At 37.4% G+C, this 21,055-nt stretch overlaps 1 protein-coding gene across 3 annotated transcripts in view; it reads left to right on the plus strand.

Annotated features, from left to right (window-relative positions):
• The first annotated feature begins 6,991 nt into the window (after positions 1 to 6,991).
• The window catches only part of Rps6ka6 (ribosomal protein S6 kinase A6), a 192,338-nt gene continuing 178,274 nt past the window's right edge, over positions 6,992 to 21,055 (plus strand). For 2 of the 3 annotated variants that reach the window (XM_048336024.1, XM_048336028.1), the window contains exon 1: positions 6,992 to 7,279. The gene's annotated coding sequence lies outside the window, so the exon portion shown is untranslated. Of the gene's footprint in view, positions 7,280 to 9,040; positions 9,064 to 21,055 lie in introns of those variants that run through there. The other variant, XM_048336025.1, reaches the window with a different exon arrangement.

The raw sequence follows: 21,055 nt of genomic DNA on the forward strand, positions 1-21,055 counted from the left end.
CAGCTTTGATATGCAGGCAGGACATCTCACCTGGGCCCGGCTGTAAACAGCCCTTTATAGGACAAACAGAAAAGCCCCAACTTCCTAGACCTAGTGGTGCTTTCAAGAAAAACCCTCCCTCCCTGTTCCTCAATAAATAGTCCTCACCTGTTGAAGATGATTGAATCAGGCCTATTCCTTTTCTATTCTCCTCTACTTTCCTAACACACGCACGTGCACACACACACGTTCATTTACTTCCTGTCTCACTCTACAAAGAGAAATCAGGAACAGATACCTCAGTAGTAATGAGTATCCGAGATCTTGGTTTTTAATTATCATTGTGCATTTAAAGGAATCAGTTTTCTCTGGTTAAAAAAAAAAAAAAAAAAAAGCCCTGATTCTAAGCATGGACAGAATGTAAAAGCCCAGTCTAGATTGTCTTAAAGACACATAAAGCAATGAAGTCCTCAGAATCCATTGCTTAGGAGGGAACATATGGAAGAGACAAAGCAGCCAATGTTCAGAAGTTGCCAATGTTCAAAAGTAGATACATTTCGGGGGCTGGGAATATGGCCTAGTGGCAAGAGTGCTTGCCTCCTACACATGAAGCTCTCGGGTTGATTCCCCAGTACCACATATATGGAAAACAGCCAGAAGGGGCACTGTGGCTCAGGTGGCAGAGTGCTAGCCTTGAGCGGGAAGAAGCCAGGGATGGTGATCAGGCCCTGAGTCCAAGGCCCAGGACTGGCCAAAAAAAAAAAAAAAAAAAAAAAAGTAGATATATTTCAACAAAATTAGAATGATGATACTTTTTTTTTGATAACCCTGTGTCTGTACTTACAGAAGTAAAGTAATGGGAGAGAAGAAAGAACTCTAATAGAGAAGAATTCAATGCATACACGTAGAATGGAGAAATAAAATAGGAAATAAACTAAATACAAAATAACTAAAACATCACAGTAATCATTGTTGCAGGAAAGAATAATAGTAAAAGTTTGTAGTAATAAGAAAATATTTCAATAAGCAATGTATCTGCAGAGTTTTGAAATATCTTCCCTACAAAATCAGTATATATTAACTAAAGAGAAAAAGAATAAATTTACATTGTAGAAGCTTTAACAAAATAATCAATGCTGGGGCTGGGGATATGGCCTAGTGGCAAGAGTGCCTGCCTCGGATACACGAGGCCCTAGGTTCGATTCCCCAGCACCACATATACAGAAAACGGCCAGAAGCGGCGCTGTGGCTCAAGTGGCGGAGTGCTAGCCTTGAGCCGGGAAGAAGCCAGGGACAGTGCTCAGGCCCGGAGTCCAAGGCCCAGGACTGGCCAAAAAAAAAAAAAAAAAAATCAATGCTAATTCATATTGCCACTGATAACACACACACACACACACACACACACACACACACACACACACACACACACATATACATATATAATACACTGAAAAGGGGCATGTGATGTTCATGCATAAAGCGCATAATCTCAATCCGATCAAATGGAATGGGAGATCCTAGAGAAGAATGAAAATATTCCTAGGAAAACTGGTAAAATTTGAGTAAGGCCCGTAGATTGGTTTTACATTAGTATTTACTACACATTAGTGTTATACTAATGTTAGTTTCTTATTCTTTGTAAACATTTAGCAGATACCAGAAATATTTCTTTGGTTTTCTATGTGAGTATTTTCTTTACAAAATTCAGAAATGAAATGGATTTCTCCCTTCACATGATATAACCATTTTCCAAAACCATGAATTCACACAGAAACTGAAGAACTTCTGTTTGGAAATTCAGTAAAACTTAACCACGTAAGTGGGTCTAACTGCAGTAATCCTTTTCTTGGATTGTGTACTCAAAATTTACAAATTTCATATTACTAAACATTTATAATATAAGTCATTACTACTAGAGTTTTTGACTTTATATTAAAGCTTATTAGAGAGTGTTTTATAATTTAAAGAAATGCTCTTAGATTGAGTATATCTTGGAAAATATTTTATTGATTTCGTAGAAACACCTTTGATAAAGAGCAAATGGTTTGTTTGGAATGTCCACTTAAACAGAAAATAAATAATGTTTGGAAAGCAATTGTATTTTTCAATGGTAGGGGTTGAATTCAACCTCACACATGCTAATCAGTACTTTAACATTGTGTTACATCCCAGGCTAGAGAAAGCCTACTTTCATCTCGGAAAATCATCTCTGGCTATAAGATTTCTGACTCACTGTAAGTCATACTTTCTATTGTGCCTGAGGTATATTATTGTAATCATTGTCTAATGGTTTCAGAAATCATGAGAAAAATACTGGTTAATACCAACATTGGTCTCCATGAGAAATCGTCAATGCCAACAGTGTGTAAAGATTGATTTTTGAACACATTCAAAATTTTTTCAAAAGAGATATATACCTTACAATAATGGATTTTCAGAAACTAGAAACAAATGAAATTTAAAGAAAATCTGATGTTATCCCCAATATTTCTTGCTCTATTACACTCCAAAAAAGTGCTGTATCAATGTGCTAACAGCATGGGTGCTTATTAGATTGCTGCATTAAATTTGATTTAAATTACTGCAATGACTAAAAATAAAGAAAATTTATGTTAAGGTATTATTTTTCACAACATTTAAGAGTAACAGAAGTTATGGTGAAAAGTTATGATTGCTGATAGAACTAATTGGAGCTGCTCATTAGACTTAGTCATAGTGGTAGTATGACCACAATAGAGAAATCAGGAAAATATCTCTTCTGGACATTTTCTTCTCTTGGAGATATTTTTGCTTATTCCTGTCCCCATTCTATATCCCACATCATTTCCCACTAGTAGTGCCTATGCATAATTGACAGTGCTTATTGAATAAATGAATGAGTGAGTGATGAATGAATGATAAATGTAGTGATGTTCATTTAAAAAAGGAAATTGAAGCAAAATGGAACTTTCCTATTGAAAATCATATAGAATCACGTTCCTATCACAACTTACAGGATTCTCTCTTGTTATTGTACATACTCTGGAAAGCAATGGAAGTGGAAGTAGATTTAAATCTCCTAATTTGATTTTAATTTTGAATTGATACGTTCAGATAATAGATGAGACCAGAGATAGATTCGTGGAGGGATGGGATGCATTGCTATTCTTTTTTTTTTAAATCTTTTTTTCTTTTGATGATCATTGTTTAATTTTTTTCAATTTTTTTTTATTATCAAACTGATGTACAGAGAGGTTACAGTTTCATATGTTAGGCATTGGATACATTTCTTTTTTTTTTTGGCCAGTCCTGGGCCTTGGACTCAGGGCCTGAGCACTGTCCCTGGCTTCTTCCCGCTCAAGGCTAGCACTCTGCCACCTGAGCCACAGTGCCGCTTCTGGCCGTTTTCTGTATATGTGGTGCTGGGGAATCGAACCTAGGGCCTCGTGTATTCGAGGCAGGCACTCTTGCCACTAGGCTATATCCCCAGCCCCACATTGCTATTCTTGATTCTTGGCTCAGGTGCAAAATCTAACCTCATTTTGGAAGAGTTTTGACATGTCAACAGATATTGCCACTTCTTCATAATCCCAATGTCTATTTGTTGGTATATAGATTCAACTGGCCTGGTTTACGGTCACTTTGATCTGAACTAGGACAGTGAAAAACTTGGCTGTACAAATTCATCCAAAAAAGCTGTCAGTTATAACAGGAACTGCAATTTCCAACTCTCAGGGGAAATCACATCTGGCTGGAATGGCTAAAGCATTGAGAAAGTCAGACAAGCTTGGGTTGCCTATCAAAACAGCATTGTGAGGCCAGCGACTCACACATCATAGCAGGAGTTAAGGGAAAAGTGATACCGCTGATAAGTTTTCTTATGTTCAGTTTCCTTATGTTCAGAGTTGCATTTTTTCTGTAGTTTAAAAACAAATGACATGGCTGAATGTGATCCTCTTTGAATATCAATGCATAAATATCTCTCAAAATGGACACTTCATTCTAATAGTGGTGCTAGAAGAAAAGTCTCCATATTTTGATTTCTTCAGTTAAATATTTATGGCCAATGTCTAGCAAATTATTAGATGAAGACAGGCCCCAACCACTTACACATGTAATCCAGGTACTCAGGAGGATGAGATCTGGAGATCATGGCTCAAAGCAAGCCCAGGACAGGATTAAGCACTTGAAAAGCTGACTGTGGAGCTGTGGCTCAAGTGGTAGATTGCTAGTTTTGAGCACAAGAGGTCAGGGACAGTGCCCAGGCCATGAATTCAAGCCTCAGGATTGACACAAATAGAAAGTACTAGATGAGGAAATATGTTTGGAGCTCTTACACTTCTGTACACATGCATTTTGATGCCTAAGGAAAGGCTTATTAATAAGTAAAGTATTGAATGATATAATTTGAAATGGATTAGGAGGATTCCTTGTGTTTAATTGGAATCATGGAGACTTCCGTAATTAGAAAAATGAATTTTAAAAGCCTATCAGAAATCAGGAATTTCATATAAATGAATGAAACTGTGACTCATAGAACATGAGAATCACAGTGTGAATTTCCCTCCAGGTACTATTATTTTGGCCAAATACCTATCTTACATGGTTGAAGCTCACAGAGTTTCCCTCTTGCATGGTGTTTTACTATGCTTTTCTGTACTATATATTCAAAGGGGGAGGTGGTGTTAAAAGCAGCAAGAAAGCTAGTGGTGTGACTTGCTTGAAATGTACCTGCCATGCAAGCTGGAGGCCTTGGATTCAAATCTCAGTATCATCAAAAAAATAAAAGTACAAGTCATGGGGAAGTAGCATAGAGGAGTCCTTGGCAAGTATACATAAAGCCTTGAGATTGATCTCTAGCACTGGGGGTGGGGGGATTCTCTACCTACCTTTGTTTTGACAACCCCAGTCCTAGCCCATAGGGGTACCCAAAACATTTCTTTAACCAATAAATTACAGTTTCTTAACATATGAATTAACGATTATATATTTATTATTCTTACAAGAATTACACAAGGGGCTGGAGATATGGCCTAGTGGCAAGAGTGCTTGCCTCGTATAAATGAGGCCCTGGGTTCGATTTCTCAGCACCACATATACAGAAAATGGCCAGAAGTGGCGCTGTGGCTCAAGTGGCAGAGTGCTAGCCTTGAGCAAAAAAGAAGCCAGGGACAGTGCTCAGGCCCTGAGTTCACGGCCCTAGGACTGGCCAAAAAAAAAAAAAAAAAAAAGAATTACACAAGGCAGATGCTATAAGTTTCATCCTATAGAGTAGGCAAACCTAAACCAAAGTTTAATAACTAACCTAAGCTAATATATAGCTAAGTGATGTATATTTAGACGTTTAAACTTATGTCAAAAGTCTCAACATGATAGCACACTGTACCTGCTGGCAATTAAAGAGCTGATATGAATCTAGGGTTTGATTTAGAAGAGCTGATATGAATCTAGGGTTTGATTCAAAATCACTATAGTACCTAGGCCAAGTCATTGTGTGATCTTTAAATTGACAGGGTTGGGCTAAATTATTTATGACTCTCTTACAATTAGAATTAATTACGTCCTCTTTATATGTAATGTGTCTTTGGCCACCATGTTGAAACTGCAAACTGAAAGTTATAACACTTCATGCTTATTTCTCATAGACTCGAGCATGGCTGGATATTTTTTTTTTTTTGGCCAGTCCTGGGCCTTGGACTCAGGGCCTGAGCACTGTCCCTGGCTTCTTTTTGCTCAAGGCTAGCACTCTGCCACTTGAGCCACAGTGCCACCTGGACATTTTCTATATATGTGGTGCTGGGGAATCAAACCCAGGGCTTCATGTATTCACGAAGCAAGCACTCTTGCCACTAGGCCATATTCCCAGCCCTGGCTGAATACTTTTGAGATAGAGTCTCCAGGACATTTTTATGCCCAATCTGGCTTTGAATTTCAACCTTGTGGATCTCAACCTCATTGATAGGTAGGATTTATAGGAATGAGCCACAGCATCCACCTAAAGACTGTTTTTTAAAATTTTACAGTACAAGTTCTAAATAGGTGCATGCATATAAAGTTTATTGATAATGACATTATCTATCCTGGAAAATCCTTTCTTTGTAATGGCCAAGACATTTGGGGGGAGGGTTAATATGTCTTGGTTACATATCAAACTGAACATTTGTGAACCCTTTTTTTCTTGTCTTACTGCTCACCAGTCCCTTCTCTGTGAGAAAGTTGAAATTGCAAAATCTCCTGATGCTTTCTAGTTATTCAACCTTAGATGTAGGCACTTAGACTCTGTGGGTGCAGTTCCTTTATTCGTTCAAAACCAATGGGTGATATATTGGACTTTTATCAGCAGAATGACCAGCCAGCAGGTTACTATCTAATTCTTTCCTTTGTGGCACATTTCTAATCACACCTCTTGATAATGGGCAGTATCTTAAAAACTGTACTTTACTGAGAACTGAGGGTTTCTGATCACTTCATGAAGTGAAAGCCTTCAATGCTAAGCTCCTAAAAGAACTTTGATTCTATCCAGCCAATCCTGGATCTTTTAGCAAAGAAGAAACTGAGCTTTAGAGAGCTCAAGCCGAAATTCATTGAAATAGGTCTACAGAGCTCTTTCTCTCTCCACACCATCTTCTGGTCAGAAAATACTCTTTTATCAATGTCATTTTCTTGCACATTCCCTCACTCCAGATGTCCAGCTCATGAATGTCTGTCTCACACTCCCTTCTCCAGTTTGTCCCAGTCCTCACTGTGTTTCCCTAGCCAATCTTAAATGGAGTGCTAGAACCACATTACCCAGTGTTTTCCCCTACAAAAGCCTGCTCTCTTAACCCCTTTCCCACCAAAATAAAATTGAAATTTCCTCAGATTTATTCCATGCTCTCAGGACCTTGCTCAAAGCAAAACTGCTAGGGCTAATCAGAAAAAGTAATGAATGCTAATGGTGTGAACTGGTTAATATGTTACCTTTTCCTGGAATGATACTTGCATTTTAACAGAGACTTTCCAGAGACAAAGCTAACAAGAAGTGAGCTTCCTGGGGATTCTGAAAGGCAAGTGTGGAATAACATTGTGGGTGGGACCCTTTGTCCCAACCTCACAAGATAGAGTCAGTCATTGTGCCTCAGGCTAACAATGTTACCTCTAAGGATTTGTCAGTCTAGTAAATTAGTATGTATCTGTGTGCAAAAGGATTTGAATATTTCCTTTTAAAGCACCAACTTTTCAAAGGTGTTTTAAAGCAAAACCTCCACTGAAACAGACTGTGAAGTACAAGGAGAAAGTAATTTGTTTGGGGCAACAAGACCTTCAGTGGATCCTACTCAAGGTTAGACACAAAACCAAACTATTTTTTTCTTTCATGTGACAAATTAGTTTTATTCAATAATAATATTCCTAGCTATTGTCTTCTCTTTTCCAGCTTTATTCAACCTCCCACTCATCTGGTCTGAATTTTATATAATTTGGTTTTGCCTTATCTCTTTTCTCTTCATAAACCTTCTGTTTCTGATTACTTTCTTCTCCTGACTCATCTGTCAACTTTTCATATTCTTTCTCACATTTTCCTTTTTCTCTGGCTCTCTTTCCACTCTTTCTTTTCCGAGTCTTGGCACCTAAAGTACAGAGAAGTGCCTGACAGTTTGGCTTTTAAAGCCTTCAACAAATCCCACTTTTCAAAGGGAAAATTCATATACTTCCTGTAAGGCAAAGCCACAACTGTGAATTCTATGTGTAGCTGGATATGACCAGTTATTCATTGAAAATACTTTAAAATTTTACCTATACTGAGCATGTACAGAGTTTTTTGTGTTATAATTCTCTCAATGATGTGATGCTAATTTACATAGGATTAAGTATTATAAATAATATAGAGATAATTTAAAGTATGTGAGTTAATGTACATAGATCATATGCAAATAGCACAACATTTTATATAAGGGACTTGAGCACCCATGGATTTTAGTATCTGTGGGCAAGTGGAAAATATTTTATGTTTTTATTTTTAATTGATTGACATGCTTTCTATAATCAAGGGTTTTGCTTCTACATACCGAGTGTATCAATAACTTCCTTACTCATATGCCTTCTTCTCCCGTTAAACACTGTGTTCCAGACACAATTATCCCACCTCTTCCTTATGAAAAAATAAACCTGAATGACAGTAACCCTATATTTTTGGTGCTCAAATGTAAATGAGTGTTCAAATCAGCTGAGGAATTTGTTAATGTCCAGATTTCTAGTCACAAACTACATTAGAGGTTCTTATTGTACAGATCTGGGATGGTACCCTGGAGAATGTATTATAATAAAGTATACTGGTGAACTTAACGAAGTCGAGCCAGGATTATTGTTTTATAGTTTCCTGAGATATTCTCTCCTCACCAAATAGCCCAGGCTAGGCTGTAACTGAAGTTCCCCTTAGCTCAGCATAAGTGCTGGGGTCACAGGCATGTGACCACACCAGACTTAGGAATATACTTTTTGAGATGTCATATAGATTTCAAAAGCTATGGCACATATCTTAAAATCCTAGTGCAACATCTAAAACTACCAACCAAACAACCAGGAAAGTACTTCAAGTGGTATTTCTTCCATTTAATTTTGCTGAGACCCATTTAAAGTAATGAAATAAGGTACCACAATTGTGTATTTGCATGTCATTGGCATTGTTTACTAAAGTTAATAGAATTGTATTATGTATTCTCATGCATACAGATTATTTTTGCCTGTAGAGAAACTGTATCCTGGAATGGGAAAGTGGCTTACCTAAAGCAGAAAATATCTGGAATAAGATGAAACCTAATGTCTGCAATTTCCAATTCTATGACTTACATTTCTAAAATTGAGCTTTCTATCTCATTTGTTTCTTCTGACTATATGACAGTTCATTGATTTGTGTCAATATAGAAGAATTTCCTAATTTGGGGGGTGCTTTGAAGCAAACCTGTAATAAGCAAAGAAGCAAACCAACTGCACCACAAGTCACTCTCCAGTGTTTTAAAACAGCTAGAGATAATAATCCTTGTATTGACAGACATATTTAATATTTTCCTCTTCAACTTTAGACAAAGTCTTAGAATAACCAAATGGCTTCAGTAAAAATATATCCAGGTAAGTGAAACCAATGTCAACTATTGGTATAAAAGCATTTTAGTGAAATATTGATCGACTTTATTCAATCAAAACTTAAAGGCAAGATATTGTTTCAAGAAGCAAATTGTACTAGGTCACTTATTAAAAGTAACATACCAAAAATGAATAGATACATGAAAAATAAAAATTGCATACATGGAGCAATACCCTGAGCCTGTAAATTCTTAGTTAGTAGTGATAATCTGAAGCAAAATTCAGAATTCAAAATTCTTCCTACCATAAATTTTCAAGAGTTTTTTGGCAAAAGTAAAGGTAAATAAATACTATCTCTTAAGAATTTAAGTTATATAGATCATGGACTAACTTTCTTTTTAAAAGGACTTTGTTTTTTTTTTTTGCCAGTCCTGGAGCTTGAACTCAGGGTCTGAGCACTGTCCCTGGCTTCTTTTTGCTCAAGGCTAGCACTCTGCCACTTGAGCCACAGTGCCACTTCTGGCCTTTTCTACATATGTGGTGCTTCATGTATATGAGGCAAGGACTCTTGCCACTAGGCCATATTCCAAGCCCCTAAAAGGGCTTTTTCTTGAAGCCATGAGTGAGCTATGGCTCAAATTGGTAGAGCACTAGTCTCTGAAAAAAGAACCAACTCAGGGACTGCACCCAGACCCTGAGTTCAAGCCCAAGGGCCACCACACACATACACAAATGCTTTATTTGGTATTTGTTATTAAGAGAAAAGTTGATTTAATACTTGTAAAATATATAAAATTACAGTAATTAATTTACTTTAACTTAAACAGTCTTGTTAAGTACATAAAAATTCTTTAGCTATCTTCAAAGTAGTATGAGGGAGAATGACAAGTTATAATACTTACATTGGCCCAGTTACGATTTATCATTTACTTACATTTTATCAGTTACAAAATGTTGGACACCTATCACTTCATCTGACTCATTTCACATATGTCAGTTAGACAAATGAGGCATTATCCCCATTTTACAGATCTTAAAATGGAGACTGAGAAATGGTGAGGCTGGTGACCAATAGTGCATTATATATTTATTTCTTGAGTTACTTTTCTTGGAGTTGTCAAGTTACTAAAAATACAACAGATTTTCTATATCATAAAGAATTAATCTTTCCTGGTATGATTTGTAGCTAGCAGAAAAGATAGCTTCTGAATAATATCTTTATGTCATAATACTTTTGGATCCAGGACTTAACCTGGCTCCTCTACTTTCAGCATTTTTGTCTTATTTCCTCCTGCTTTCTGTCTGCTCAAGACCCTCTTGAAATATATGTTCTGGTACTGCTTGTTCTCTAAATTTTGTTTGTTCCTTTTTCCTTCATAATCAGTATTAGTCTGTCTTATGACCAGGTCCCTGAGGGCATTTTGCTCCTGGCTAATGAATCTAAGGTGTTAATAAGTGCTAAATAACTAATGCATTAGCCTCTCAGGAAACATACTTTGCATTTTAACTGAAGCTTTTTAGAGACTCAAGTTTTTCTTCCTGATGGAGTCACTCCTGGACAAAATCTTCAAAGTCTCCCCATGGTCTATCAAATGCCTTGCCTCCACCCAGAAGAACAAAAGCCCTACAAATTTTCTCCCTTTGGGACCTTGCTAGGCCTTGACAGAGAAATCTGTTTTGTGTGTCCACCAAACTGGACTTCTCACTTGGCTCCATATATCCCCACTATGTTAAGCCTCTCCCCTCCATAAATGCTTCTCTAATCTCTGACCACTGCCTTACCTTCACCATTTAAGCCATTATCAGTTAACCTTTAAGGGACTTTAGATTAGCTATTGGATTATGTCAGGAAGAATTGAAACTAGCAGTAAGGAGCAAATGCCCATCAAATTAGGAAGGTGGTATAATTTACCAATTTCATATTCTTCACCAAATCTGTACATGGGAAGATAAAGCTAGTAGTCACCAGTTAGAAAATTTGTCCTAGATGCATCCTAGGATGGAAAAGTGGGATCTTGGATAATTACAGTCAAGAATATAAAAAAAAAATGAAGAATAACTCTAGTGATCATAAAATTTAGGTTTCGAGAGAGCAAGTGGTATATTGAAAGTTACATTGCTAGTACAGTGTTAAAACCAGGAATTGTCTTGGGTACCAGTGGCTCAATGCCTATAATCCTAGCTGCTCAAGAGGCTGAGATCTGAGCATGGCAGTCCAAAGCCAGCCTGGGTAGGAAAGTTTTGGGGACCCGTATCCCCAATTAGTCACAGAAAAAGCTGGAAGCAGTGCTATGATTCAGGGAGTAGAGCATTAGCCCTAAGCAAAAAACCCAAAAACAAAAACAACAAAAACAAAACAAGTGTAAGGACAGCACCTAGGCCCAGAGTTCAAACCCCAACACTTGCAAAATAAACAACAAAAAAATCAGGAATTGCCTCATAGTTCACTGCTTGAAGCTCCAATAGGAAGAACTTTGCCCTATGAAGATATACCTTGTCTGTGTACCAAGAGCCTTTGCTCATGTCACCACTCCCCCAATCTAAACTCAGACCCAGAGTTTACCCTACTTAATCATTCTACTAGTAGTGATTCCCTTAAAGTGACAAGTCTTTCCTCCCTTGTGTTCTTAAATTACCTTCACAATAGGGGGCAATGCTACTTAAAAGCCTTTCATTTCTTGAATTCATTCTCCTAACCCTTTAGTGAGTCATGTTTTTACTTTTACTTTCTAGGCCCTGGTGAGACTGTCAAGTTTTAAGGATTTTCATGAAAGAAATTCAGATTGATTAATCGATAGCTGTCCATGTCTTGGAATTCTACATAGTTTAGAACTAGCTTTCCAAAGTACCTTCTTTATTTTTCTGAATTGGGAGAAACGACTCTCAGAATCCAATGGTTAATTGCAAAGGTAAGACTATGGAATGTTTGATGAACAGCCAATATGAAAGAACATGGTCATGAATTATTAAGCTTTATGTTTCAATTTTGATACAGTATGTATTGATACTTGATTTGAAAGGTGAAAAATAGTACTCATATTTTCTATACTCTAACCCACCCCTTCTTGATTTTGTGAGATTTATATAGACATTTAATATTCAGATATACACATATAATCACAACATATAACATTCATAACTTTATCCAAATAAATGACATAGACATTTTGTTTTGTAGTTGTAAACCTTTTGGTTAATTCTTGAGGTTGATTATACTAAATATGCACTATCAATACTTTCTGCATAGCTTCTTGATTCTACCTTTCAGACATTCAACATCCAATCTTTCTTGTTGCCAATCCTGGGGTTTGAAATCAGGGCCTGAGAGCACTGTCCCTGAGCTTCTTTTGCTCAAGGCTAGCATTCTACCACTTGAGCCTCAGTGCCACTTCTGGCTCTTTCTTTTTATGTGGTACTGAGAAATTGAACCCAGGGCTTCATGCATGGTAGGCAAGCACTCTACCACTAAGCCACATTCCTGGGCCTCATCATCCACTATTTTTACAAGTAAATACTTCAAGTATTTTTTCCTCCTTTAGAGAGGACTTACAATTGCTATAGATTCTGAGTTCTCTCATGCTTTAAAATGTCTACACAAAGTGGGACACTGGGTAAAAAAAGAGAAATAACTACAAAAGCAATACTTGCAAAACTGGTGTAAGTGAACTGAACACCTGGGGGGGGGGAAGGAAAGGGGGGGAGGGAGGGGGGCATGAGGCACAAGGCAACAAACAGTACAAGAAATGTATCCAATGCCCAACGTATGATACTGTAACCTCTCTGTACATCAGTTTGATAATAAAAATTTGAGAAAAAAAAAAAAAGCGGGACACTGGTGGCTAATGCCTGTAATCCTAGCTAGCCAGGAGGCTGAGATCTAAGGATTGCGGTTTGAAGCCAGCCTGTGCAGGAAAGTCTGTGAAACTCTTATCTCCGATTAACCACCAGAAAACAAGAAGTGACACTATGGCTCAAGGGGGTAGAGCACTAGCCTTGATTGAGCAAAAGAGCTCAGGGACAGCACCCAGGCCCCATGACAGACAAAAATAAAGTCTACATGATAAAACAAACATGGTGGTATACATCTTTAATCCTACCAATCAAAAGTTGAGGAAGTAGGACAGCAAGTCAAAAGCAAGACGGAGTACCACAGTTAAGATCCTGTTTAATGAAAATAAAAGTATGCCTGTTAAATTGACCTTTAATGTAAAACTCAGCTAGCATTCATGGATAGTACACGGTGTTTTATAACATACCATATAGACATTTTTCCATTGTCTTCTGACATTAGCTTTGTTTGCAGAAAAGTATCTTATTGGCTAGATTTCTCTTTGTATACATGACTTTCTTTCCATGTTTAGATATTTTATTCACTAATGTATTTAGGATATTACTTGACTTTTAGCCATACATCATATTCATTTGGAACATAATATTGTCTTTAGGTTTTCAGATTTAGTTCTATTTGCTTAGAAAATCATTCTATTATGTCTTTTAACAGTTTTTCTATTCCATTTGTAGAATACAAGTTATTCACTTTCAGTACTTTTTTCACTAGATCATCTTGGTTCTTCATTTCTACTATTTTCTCTGTGCCAGTACTTACTGGGGCTTGAACTCAGTGCCTCCCATTCTCATTCAGCCCTTTGGAACAAAACCAGAACTTCATCTTTGACCTATGCCACTACCTCTGCTTTTTATGATTAATTGGAAAGAAGGGTCTCACCGATTTGTCTTCCCTGGTCTGGCTTTGAACCACAATCCTCATATCTCAGCCTCCTGAGTAACTAAGACTATAGGCATAAGCCACTAGTGCAGGCATGGCGTTATCTTCTACATTTTCAGTGTTGTTTTCTGAATTGTCCTCTATTTTGTTAATTCTGTTTTTAGCAGTTCTGCTGAATTCCTTGATCTTCTTTTGATTACTTTTCAAGTTGTGGGATTTTTGTTGTTCTCCATTTATTTCCATAGTCTGTTCAAATCATTGTTTTCTGTTCCTTTAGATATACATCTAAGAGTGGAGTTGCTAGTTTACATTGTCAAACTAAAGTACTACCTTTTAAAAATGAAGCAGAACTAGAAGCATAGTTCAAGTGGTACAGAGCCTGTCTCAGAGCCTGCAAGGCCCTGAGTTCCAACCCAGTACTGCTACAAAAGAAATGAAGCAGAAATTAAGAAACTCCCAGGTAAATAATAGCTAAAGGAATTTGTAGTCAGTGTATGTCCCTTACAAGAAATGCTAAAAGAATTACTTTAGTCTGAAATTAAAGCTCTCCTATAGGCTGGGGATCTGGCTCAGCAGAAGAGCGCCTGCTTGGTAAGCACAAGGCCCCAAGTTCGGTCCTCAGCTCTGGGGAAAAAAAAAGATCTCCTATGAAGGTAACAAAGTAGGTAAATATAAAAATATTACTGTTCTCTTTGTGATTGTTTGTAATTACTGGTTCTTATATGATCCAAAGGACAAGTGCATAAAGCAATAATAAATTCATGTGGATGGACATAAAAAGTATAAATTTATGAAGTAACAACCTGAAAGGGAGAGAGAGAATGGAATTGGATAAGAACTGCAGTTGGATGGAAATAGTGCTCATGTATGGCTTTTAAATCTAATTTGGCATTAATTTAAAAGAGTTTATTTATTTGATGCCAGTACTAGAGCTTGAATTCAGATCCTTGGCATTGTCTCTTTACTTTTCACTCAAAGATGATGTTCTACCCACTTGAGCCATCTTGTTAATTGGAGATAAGAGTCCCATAGACTTTCCTGCCCAAGCTGGTTTCAGACTTCGATCTTCAGTGCTTGCAGCCTTCTGAGTAGCTGGATTACAGGTATGAGTCACCAGTGCCTGGCTTCAAAAGAGTTTATTATAAATTAGGTGTGTTAACTGTAATCCCCATTGTAACTACTATAACGTACAGAAAAAGAATATGTAAAATGTATGTACAAGGCACTGGGGTTGGTATATACCATCACAAAAAAGGAAGAAAAAAATAGGGGATTATAGGAGTCAAAAATCACATAGCAATGGAGGGTTCAATATTTCACTGCTAAAACATGGTCCCACTTATGAGATTAAAAATATATGATGTATCCTAGGCATAGTGCTACAGGACTGTAAGCCCTGCTCTTGGGAGGAAGAGGGGGAAAGCTCACAAGTTCAATACCAGTGTACTATAACAAGTTCCAGTCCAGCCTAGACTACATAGCAAAAGCCTTGTGGAAGGAGGTAGAGGAGGAAGATGAAGAGGAGGTAGAGAAGGAAAAGAAGGAAGAAAAAGAGGGAGAAAAGAGGACAGGGAAGAAAAAAGATCATAATTCAACTGTATAACTTTATTCCTCAAAGAACTTGAAAAAGATGGTATTAAAGTTAAAGCTTGAAGAAGGAAGGAAATAAAGATTACAACAGAGATAAATGAAGTACAGAAAAGAAGCTATTTACAATCCAAATGTGAAGTTAGGAGAGGGAATAAATTTTTGAGTTATCTAGACTGTGACACAATAATCCCATTTATTGCAGAAAACAACCTCATGAACTACATATGTCATTACCATTTCACAGAGGACCAAATTGTGTCTCAAAGAGGTTAGAAAAATTGTTCAAGGATATAGACAAAGTTACCAAGCTAACTTCAAATCTATGCAGTCTGAGTCAAAAGCATTTTCTTCGGGTTAGTTGATATGAAGATATACAAGGGAAAATATATTGAAATTAGTAAGACTTAATAAAAATAGATACTAAAATATAACTCACCTCCAGTTTAGTAGAGCTTATTTTTTCCAGAGGAGAGGAGGCTGGAGCTGAACCTAGAGCTCTGCACATGTGTGCTTTACTACTAAGTTACACAACCACACAACCAACCCTACTTTTCAAGTTTTCTTCATGAGTAACTGAATAGACTGTGGTATTAATAATTTATATTGAGAAGTCAGAAGAAGCTAGCTTAGCAATTGAAATTCACTTAGCTGAGGATATGTTGAATAAGAGGTGTCAGAAGAACATCTAAATGGGTATATCTAGTACTTGAAAAGTACATTTAACATTTTGGCTCACCAATTGTGTGCCAAGTGATTTATATGTTTACATTCATTTACCTAAGATGAGAAGTAAATATTTAGGATTCGTGATTCTGAATGTTGATGATTTTCAGAATGGGAAGGAGATCTCACAAAAGGAGACTCTACTCATTTTAGTAAATGACTGAATTTGGCAAAGTACTCAAAAGTCTCAGGATTAGATGTCTGAGAGAAAAATAGTGTAATCAATGCTTACTAAGAAAAAGTTGTGAGAAGTGGTTGCACATACTTATAATCCCAGCACTCAGGAGGCTGAAGCAGGAGGCTGAGAAGTTGGAGGTCACCCTGGCCTACATTGCCAAGAAAGGAAGTCAAACAAATAAAATGAAAGAAAACAATAATACTTTACACATAGATTTCAAAGCATTTTTTCTAGGTGTGAATTGGCTTGGCATGGAAGATAATGGATCTGTTTTGACATGTCTTGGGTTTGAAGTGGCATCAAAATGTTCGTGTGGAAATGTCCAGGAGGCAGCTGAGACACAGACTTAGAGTTAGTGTGATAGGTTAGGACTTCAGATATAGATCTGAGAGTCATCCACATAGATGTGACAGTTGATGCCACATTATTGGGCAAGATCTTAAAGGAAGAGAATGTGGAGGGAAATTAATTCCCGGAATAACTCTTGGCCTCTCCAATGCTGCAGGCGTTTTTGGTATGTCAACCAAAGGCACGAACTTCTCTTGGAATATTACTCCCTGGTAGTAATTTCTTATTTATGACATTGAAATCCATACACCAAGGCTTTCATTCCTTGAAAGTCAAGCCTCATTGAATTCTCCTCAGTTGATTCAGAGGCATGAACTGAGAAACTATGTGGTTCTTCCAGATCTCTAGTTTACGGATAGGAATGTTAGCCTCTTGTCTCCCTTTTCATCTATTAACTCAAAGTCTTATTTTTCCTAACATCACTAAGAAAAAGCAATGGCTTCATACAGCCTTTTCTGTATGATGTAAGGGAAAGACCCAACTCCTGGTATTTGGCTCTTATTTTCTATCTCAGCTGACACTGGAGATCTCAGTATTCCTTGACATTAGATACTTCATCTGTTAAAGTTAAAAGAAACCTTAAAACCAGGCGCCAGTGGCTCTAGCTGATAATCCTAGCTACTCAGGATCTGAGATCTGAGGATTCTGGTTCAAAGCCAGCCAGGAATCTATGTGAGGCTCTTATCTCCAATCCAATTAGCCACTAAATATCCAGAAGTGGAGCTGTGGTTCAAGTGGAAGAGAACTAGCTTTGCACAGAAAAAACTCAGAGACAGCATCCAAGCCCTGAGTTCAAGCTGCAGAAACCTTAGATATCAATCCAACTCTTATTTTTATGAATGGGGAAAAAAAGACTCAATGGAATGTTGTAAATCAACATTTTGATTTGTTAAAAGTATGATCTTTGGAGTCTGATGGATTGAATTTAAATACTGACTAGTTGCTCGGACTTCAGTTCTCAACATTAGGCATATTTTCAGTCCCATGGTGGCACTTCACTCACCAAATCTGTCAAAAATTATTTTAATAATCTAAACAATGTTGCATTATAAGGATGAACTAGGTTAGGCTATACAAAGTGTCCTCTATGTTTCTCAACACAGAGTAAATATTTACTACACATTTACTATTGTTGTTGTTATACTAAGGAAGGGGTAATTTTGTCTAGAACTACATCAGAATTAAATGACACATCTGGGACTAGAATGAATGTTAAGATTCCTACTTAGTGATTTATTTCCTGTGCATCCAGTCATTTCTCCATGAAAAGCTTCATCAAGAAATCTTTAACTCTTTGCCAATACAATTATAGATTTAATGTTGATATTGTTATTCAAAACATTCTGACAGTAGATGTTTCTTACCATAAAGTAGATAAAACACAGAAGAAATAGAATTTCCATATTTCATGATTATAATGAAGAAAACACTGTTAAGGAATTAGTATTTTCCTAAATGATGTGGGAAAACCTTTCTGAACATTTGGATTTGATTTTTTTTCCTGTCATGTCTTTCCGTCAACTTGGAATTTATGGGATTACAAATGAACTATGGGCCAAGGGCATCCTGAAAAACTCCAGGTTTAAATTGACTTTAGAGGAAGTGGCTGTGAATAGCTCTATGAGGCTAACAGGTTCCAGGGAGCCAAGGAAAGGACAAAAAGGGGGAGGTGAGGCAGGGCAGAAAGGGAAGAAGTAGAGTAGGACAAGCAGTGGAGGCGGAACTGGAATATCACAAAGGCAGAAAACTTGGAGAAATGAAGAGTCTGCTTAGCAAAGACAGGTTCCAAGAGTTCCCACTAAAATGTAGGAGGAGACTGCTGATGACTTTTTTACTTTCAAAAAAAGGACCAAATGAGCTAGGTGCTAACATCTACAATCCTAGCCACTCAGGAGGTGGAAATCTGAGGATCATAGTTCAAAGCTAGCTGGGGAAGGAAAGTTCATGAGAATTTCACCTCCAGTTAATCAAAATCCTGGAAGTAGGGCTGTGGCTAAAATGGTAGAGTGCTAGCCCTCAGCAAAAAACAGCTCAGAGACAATATGCAGGCCCGTAGTTTAAGCCCTAGGACAGGCAAAAAAATTTTTTTGAAAGGACCAAATGAAAAAAAGATCAGAAGGATTCTATTCTCTCTCCTCGGCTCTCTGGTAATGGCTGAATTTATCTGAATCCTACATAATTTCATTTAGCTGTTGTACCACCACATCTAGATAATAGGATAAAATGAAGCAGAAACAAATAGCTGCTACCCTCAGATTAAAAGTAATAGGCTGGTACATCTGTAATTTTGTTGACAACTTCCTTTAGATATTGCTTACCTCTTGAACCAGACACAACTTTAACTTTAGCCTGCATATTTCCCCATCTGTCTTCTTGCTTTACTTCATGTGGCAAGGCATACTGAGAATTAGAATTCTATAGATTGGGAATGAAACATAAACTTAATCAAATCAAAAGAGCTTAGAGAAGTAATTGCTGACTTTAGAAATTCAAGGATATTTTTCCTCTTGGCTTTCGCTTTTTGTGGAAATAAACCTTTATAGGTCATATTTACAGTCTAAGGAACTGGAATCTCTTCCTACCTTTAGTTGGTTGACTTCTTTTTTCTTCTATTGCCCACTAATCTCAGTGAATCTTAGGTTTCCCTGTTACACCTAAGGAAATAATTATATAGTACGGAGGCTTTCAAACCATAAGAAGAAAAACTAACCTTCAGCAATGTGAAAGTACTTCTCAAAATTGTTAATTCAATATAGGAGGAATTTTACTACATCTTTATATAATTTTAATAGCTGTAATTAAGAATTTGGGAAGATTTTCTTGGCCATTTTAAGGTGTGATTTATGATTCATTCAACAAACATTTATTTAATGCTTACTAGGTGCCTGGCTCTGTGCTAAGAAGGAGCTATGGTAGTTATTATAAGGAAACTTTCATGTATTATTTTCAATAGAGCCACTTGAGAACAGATTTAGTTCATTTCTGGTGATTCTCTTTACATAATCTATTCCAACATCTGGTCACTATTTCACAACTTCAGCCTTTGGAACACTATCTTGCTACCACCTGGGCCCTACTCTGCCAAATGCTTTTCATCCTTGCATTTCTGTGAAGAATTGTGATGTTTACAGTTGTTTTGACCTCTGACAAGAACTAGTTTTGCCATGGAAAGTTAAATCAGGACTCCTATAGTTGGTATTCCCTATGTCCGTTTGGCTGTGGTGGGAAACAGACACTATAGCAGACTTCTTCCCTGCCATGCCACTCAAAATCCTGAATTATATTTTGGCATAAACAAGTCTGAGCTTGCAATAAGTGCTAAAGTAAGAGAGCATAAAGTGAGTAATACAGAAGTATTAGGCCCAACAGCCATGTGTCCAGAACTGCATGGTAATTGAGAGACCCCCAATCTTCAAACCAAAAAGCCAATCTGTAAATCCTATTTTGAATAGAAATTTACCTCTGGGATTTAGTTAGACCTAGTGTAGTTCTTCATAACCTTGGAGAAAATTTCAATGCTGAGCCCCTGTTATTTCCTTCTCTAGTGTTCTCATTTTCCATCCCAGATGAGATGCTGAAAATTAATCTAAAATTTTAAGGTGTCCTAAAGGCTTCTCTATGGTCCATGCCTTTTATGGTATATCAGAGCTTAGGACACTATTCTTGGGCTCTAGTTGTACCCTGTTTTCCCCATGTCTTATCTTTAGACTCCACTTCTGTCCATCCCAGTTAGGATGTCAAGTTACCAAATTCTGCTTGCTTATTAGCACCCTGCTTTAGTATGTGCTCTTGTGCCAAGCCTGGATCTGTAAGCATTTAAACCCACTGCCTATTTTAACTCTGTGCATATCCTGTTCCCTTCATTTCAAAATGATACCTGGGTCTCTGACTTTAGTTTTTCCCTTTGTATGTAAACCCTTTTGTTCTGCAAGAGTTGACTTCTCCCTTATTCTCCTTATAGTGCCTATGTATAAGACTTGCTCTCCAGAAGATTGTTTCTGCCTCGCTGGCACGCAGAGTTATCTGTGAGAATTGAGGAAGCAATGTACAGTTTCTGGACAGCAGACACAGGACAGCAGCTTCTTGCTTTTGAGGCCAAATGTAACCTCAGTTAGGAAGCTGACAACACTGATGTAATGTCTACATAGACAGGGTTAAATCAGAAATGGCCAAAAGATTGGGGAGTTCTGACTTATGATTGGTGGGGACAGAGATTCCTGGAGTCCTGCCACTCCCAGAAGGGTATAAATGGGCAGCACTGAATTAGAATCTTCACAGGTGGTAGAGCGAAGACAGAGTGGCTAACACAAGCTCGGAAGCAGAAAGCAGCAATCAGGTAAGATTTCTGGTTGCTATCGTATAAATTATCCTGAGTGAGTACGGGTGTGTGTGCATGTGTGTGTGAGTGTGTGCATGTGTGCATGTGTGCACATGTGCACATGCACATGTTTGCTTTCTCGGTACTGAGAGCT

Source organism: Perognathus longimembris, chromosome 28 (genome assembly GCF_023159225.1).
Source record: "Perognathus longimembris pacificus isolate PPM17 chromosome 28, ASM2315922v1, whole genome shotgun sequence".
NCBI lineage: Eukaryota > Metazoa > Chordata > Mammalia > Rodentia > Heteromyidae > Perognathus > Perognathus longimembris.